Source organism: Pungitius pungitius, chromosome 4, assembly GCF_949316345.1.
Source record: "Pungitius pungitius chromosome 4, fPunPun2.1, whole genome shotgun sequence".
NCBI lineage: Eukaryota > Metazoa > Chordata > Actinopteri > Perciformes > Gasterosteidae > Pungitius > Pungitius pungitius.
Window position 1 is genome coordinate 23,621,219 of NC_084903.1, and position 6,000 is coordinate 23,627,218.

A 6,000-nucleotide genomic window follows, 5' to 3' on the forward strand; every position below is an offset into this window, starting at 1 on the left:
TTCCTGGGCTCCATCATCACCCAGGACCTCAAGTGGGAGCTGAACATCAGCTCCATCACGAAAAAGGCTCAGCAGCGGATGTTCTTCCTGAGGCAGCTGAAGAAATTCAACCTGCCTCAGACGATGATGGTGCACTTCTACACGGCCATCATGGAGTCCATCCTCTGTTCCTCCATCACCGTGTGGTACGCTGCAGCCACAGCCAAGGACAAGGACAAGGGCAGGCTGCAGCATGTCATCCGCTCTGCAGAGAGGGTGATTGGCTGCAATCTTCCGTCTCTCCAGAACTTGTTCGCTTCCAGGTCTTTGAAGCGGGCCAGAAAGATTGTAGCCGACCCCTCCCACCCTGGACATGAACTGTTTGTGCCCCTTCCATCCGGCAGGAGGCTGCGGTCCATCAGGACTAAGACCTCCCGCCACACGAACAGTTTCTTCCCTTCGGCAGTCGGGCTCATCAACAGAGGCCGGGGCCCCCCCTGACTGACTCGGACTCCCATGTTCATTCATTCACTTTGTCACTTTCACTTGTCACTCGTCACTTGTTTAGCTGGTGCACTTAATCTATAATCTATATTTTTATTTCTAATTTTCTTATCTCCTCTAACTTACTAACCCATAGCTTTAGTTTTTAGCGTACTAACCCATAGCATATATTTTATTATACTTTTATTTTATTTTTATCTCATTTGCACTATGTCATCATTATTGTACTGTCTTCTGTCATGCACCAACCGCCAAGACAATTTCCATGTATGTCCAACATATTATGACAATAAACGTTTCCTGATTCCTGATTCCTGAAGGTTACAGTCTGCCATAGAGGTTTACGGTACTTGTTCACTATCAGTCTCGTGCTAGTATTTAGCCTTTGATGGAGTTCTTAGGGTTAGGGTTTGTTGTCCAAACAACCCGACTTCAAGAAAGGTTGTTACGGCCTCCTGCCATCTATGGGCTCTGCCTCAATCTGATGTGCAGGCTGAGCGGTCCCACGTGGAACCGCATTTTGGCACTGGGCTCTTTCCTCTTCGCTTGCCGCTACTGCGGGTAACCTTGTAAGTTTCCTTTCCTGCACTTAGTAAGATGCTTCAATTCAGAGGGTTAGCTTGTCTGATCTGAGGTCAAAGTCAAATGAGGTGCAGCCCCAGAACTGCTGGAGCGATAGAGGAGGGTCCCACCCATGGACCCCCGCAGGAGCAACTCCTTTCGTAACCGGAACACGCATAACGCGGTCAGTGCAAAAACAAAAGTCCACCGGCAGCTACATCCAACCGAGGAGGAACAATGGCCTGATAGGGGCCCCTGGATCGTACATCCTGTGGTCTGCACTGAAGGGGACAAAGTACCAACTGCGCTGACTTTCTCTTATTTCAAACTGTACAGTAAAGGTTTATGGAAATATACATGGGCATAGAGGGAAGGGAAATGACAAATAACATGTCATTCTTACTGATTTCACCTGTGCTCATAAGCTACAAAATCTAATTTTATGCAACAACTACATGGGGATAGAGGAGGTCAACATGAAGCAGGATCAAGTGTCAAAAGAGTGTTACCCGGCTGCTATCTGATTTAAAAATAATTCAAACATTGACAAAATACGAATATAATGGCAATATTACTATACCTTCAGTTATCTCAAAATGTACACAGTAATATTTCATGTAAATGTACATGTTAATAGAGGAGGTCAACATGAACCAGGACCAAGTGTCAGAACAGTGTTACCCGGCTTCTATCGGATTAAAAGATAGTTCAAAGATTGACAAAATACGAATATAATGGCAATTTTACTAACTTTACCTTCAAGTATCTCAAAAAGTACACAGTAATATTTTATGTAACTTTACATATTGATAGAGGAGGTCAACGTGAAATACGTTCAAGTGTCAGAAGAGTGTTACCCGGCTGCTATCTGATTTTAAAGACGGTTCAATGATTGAGAAAAAGACGAATATAATGGCAAAAGTACTAACTTTACCTTCAAGTATCTCAAAAAGTACACAGTAATATTTTACGTAACTTTACATGTTAATAGAGGAGGCCAACATGTAATAGGATCAAGTGTCAAAAGAGTGTTACCCAGCTGCTATCTAATTTAAAGACAGTTCAAAAATTAAAAAAAGACGAATATAATGGCAATTTTACTAACTTTACTTTCAAGTATCTCAAAAAGTACACAGTAATACTTTATGTAACTTTACATGTTAATAGAGGAGGCCAACGTGTAATAGGATCAAGTGTCAAAAGAGTGTTACCCAGCTGATATCTAATTTGAAGACAGTTCAAAAATTAAAAAAAGACGAATATAATGGCAATTTTACTAACTTTATCTTCAGGTATCCCAAAAAGTACACAGTAATATTTTATGTAACTTTACACGGTGATAGAGGAGGTCAACATGAACCAGGATCAAGTGTCAGAAGAGTGTTACCCGGCTCCTATCTGATTTAAAAATAATTCAAACATTGACAAAAAGACGAATATAATGGCAATATTGCTGACTTTGCCTTCAATTTTCTCAAAAAGTACACAGTAATATTTTATGTAACTTTACATGTTAATAGAGGAGGCCAACGTGTAATAGGATCAAGTGTCAAAAGAGTGTTACCCAGCTGCTATCTAATTTAAAGACAGTTCAAAAATTAAAAAAAGACGAATATAATGGCAATTTTACTAACTTTACTTTCAAGTATCTCAAAAAGTACACAGTAATACTTTATGTAACTTTACATGTTAATAGAGGAGGCCAACGTGTAATAGGATCAAGTGTCAAAAGAGTGTTACCCAGCTGATATCTAATTTGAAGACAGTTCAAAAATTAAAAAAAGACGAATATAATGGCAATTTTACTAACTTTATCTTCAGGTATCCCAAAAAGTACACAGTAATATTTTATGTAACTTTACACGGTGATAGAGGAGGTCAACATGAACCAGGATCAAGTGTCAGAAGAGTGTTACCCGGCTCCTATCTGATTTAAAAATAATTCAAACATTGACAAAAAGACGAATATAATGGCAATATTGCTGACTTTGCCTTCAATTTTCTCAAAAAGTACACAGTAATATTTTATGTAACTTTACATGTTAATAGAGGAGGCCAACGTGTAATAGGATCAAGTGTCAAAAGAGTGTTACCCAGCTGCTATCTAATTTAAAGACAGTTCAAAAATTAAAAAAAGACGAATATAATGGCAATTTTACTAACTTTACTTTCAAGTATCTCAAAAAGTACACAGTAATACTTTATGTAACTTTACATGTTAATAGAGGAGGCCAACGTGTAATAGGATCAAGTGTCAAAAGAGTGTTACCCAGCTGATATCTAATTTGAAGACAGTTCAAAAATTAAAAAAAGACGAATATAATGGCAATTTTACTAACTTTATCTTCAGGTATCCCAAAAAGTACACAGTAATATTTTATGTAACTTTACACGGTGATAGAGGAGGTCAACATGAACCAGGATCAAGTGTCAGAAGAGTGTTACCCGGCTCCTATCTGATTTAAAAATAATTCAAACATTGACAAAAAGACGAATATAATGGCAATATTGCTGACTTTGCCTTCAATTTTCTCAAAAAGTACACAGTAATATTTTATGTAACTTTACATGTTAATAGAGGAGGCCAACGTGTAATAGGATCAAGTGTCAAAAGAGTGTTACCCGTCTTCTATCTGATTTAAAGATAGTTCAAAGATTGAGAAAAAGACGAATCTAATGGCAAAAGTACTAACTTTACCTTCAGTTATCTCAAAAGTTCCACAGTAATATTTTATGTAAATGTACATGTTAATAGAGGAGGTCAACTTAAAATAGGATCAAGTGTCAAAAGAGTGTTACCCGGCTGCTATCTGATTAAAAGATAGGTCAAAGATTGAGAAAAAGACGAATATAATGGCAATATTACTAACTTTACCTTCAAGTATCTAAAGAATTTCACAGTAATATTTTATGTAACTTTACATATTGATAGAAGAGGTCAACATGAATCAGGACCAATTGTCAGAAGAGTGTTACCCGTCTTCTATCTGATTTAAAGATAATTCAAACATTAACAAAAAGACGAATATAATGGCAATATTGCTGACTTTGCCTTCAATTTTCTCAAAAAGTACACAGTAATATTTTATGTAATTTGAGATGGTAATAGAGGAGGTCAACTTAAAATAGGATCAAGTGTCAGAAGAGTGTTACCCGGCTTGTATCTGATTTAAAGACAGTTCAAAGATTGAGAAAAAGACGAATATAATGGCAAAAGTACTAACTTTGCCTTCAGTTATCTCAAAAAGTACACAGTAATATTTCATGTAATTTGAGATGGTAATAGAGGAGGTCAACTTAAAATAGGATCAAGTGTCAGAAGAGTGTTACCCGGCTTGTATCTGATTTAAAGACAGTTCAATGATTGAGAAAAAGACGAATCTAATGGCAATTTTACTAACCTTACCTTCAAGTATCCCAAAAAGTACACAGTAATAATTTATGTAAATGTACATGGTGATAGAGGAGGTCGACATGAAATAGGATCAAGTGTCAGAAGAGTGTTACCCGGCTTTGATCTGATTTAAAGACAGTTCAAAGATTGAGAAAAAGACGAATATAATGGCAAAAGTACTAACTTTACCCTCAAGTATCTCAAAAAGTACACAGTAATATTTCATGTAATTTGAGATGGTAATAGAGGAGGTCAACTTAAAATAGGATCAAGTGTCAAAAGAGTGTTACCCGGCTGCTATCTAATTTAAAGACAGTTCAAAGATTGAGAAAAAGACGAATATAATGGCAAAAGTACTAACTTTGCCTTCAGTTATCTCAAAAAGTACACAGTAATATTTCATGTAATTTGAGATGGTAATAGAGGAGGTCAACTTAAAATAGGATCAAGTGTCAAAAGAGTGTTACCCAGCTGCTATCTAATTTAAAGACAGTTCAAAAATGAAAAAAAGACGAATATAATGGCAATATTACTAACTTTACCTTCAAGTATCTCAAAAAGTACACAGTAATATTTCATGTAAATGTACAAGTTAATAGAGGAGATCAGATTTAAATAGGACCAAGTGTCAAAAGAGTGTTACCCATCTGCTATCTGATTTAAAGAGAGTTCAAATATTGATAAAAGACACTTCAAATGATGATCAGTGCCTTTTTGGCTGTACAGCCCCTTTTACCGTAATACCCAACATAGAGGCGCATTTCCTTTTGAAATGCGGTCCACATGACCGCAGTGCCACACAGGGACACCCCCCCCCCCCCCCATACACATACACATACAGTCTAATTTTACAAATAAACATAAAGATAATAACGAGTGTTTGTAACAACAACTATACAACACGTATCCGATCTCATGCTAATTCTACCCTACTATTAATAATCAGTAAACAGCAGAGCGAGAAAAGCCAGTGAAGAACGTTTAACGCACTTTATCAGCTCACATGTTATTTTATTTGCATCACATGTTACCCATTGAACAGATTGCGTCATTTCAAACGTATTTGTATCACTGGATTCTAATTGAATGATAGTCTTCATCACTTCAGTATTTATAATTAATGTACTTTATATAATGCTGAGTAGCTTTATATATAATAGTACATCAATATTTGTTCGTATTTTCACATTCAAGTCTAGTCAAGTAATTTATGTCAAATTAATATAGCTAAATGAAAATAGTAAAAGTACCACACAATTTTCTTTTCTAAGTTTTTAACACTTAATGCTGAATCAATAACGCGTCATGAAATTATAAATAAATATGAATCTGAAACAGTTGCTGCTAATACCTTTGTGCTTTTCTACCGTCTGTGTGTTTATTTGCAAGGGAGTATTTTTTACACAAGTACATGATGTAGGTTGTACTTATTTAACTACCGAACAACAATTATATTTCAAACAATTATTTCTCCAAATTTAAACATCATCAGACCTGTACCTTGGAGCTCGTTGATTTGTCAGCCAATCAGGAGCGCCCTGCCGAAAGCAGCGTCCAATCAG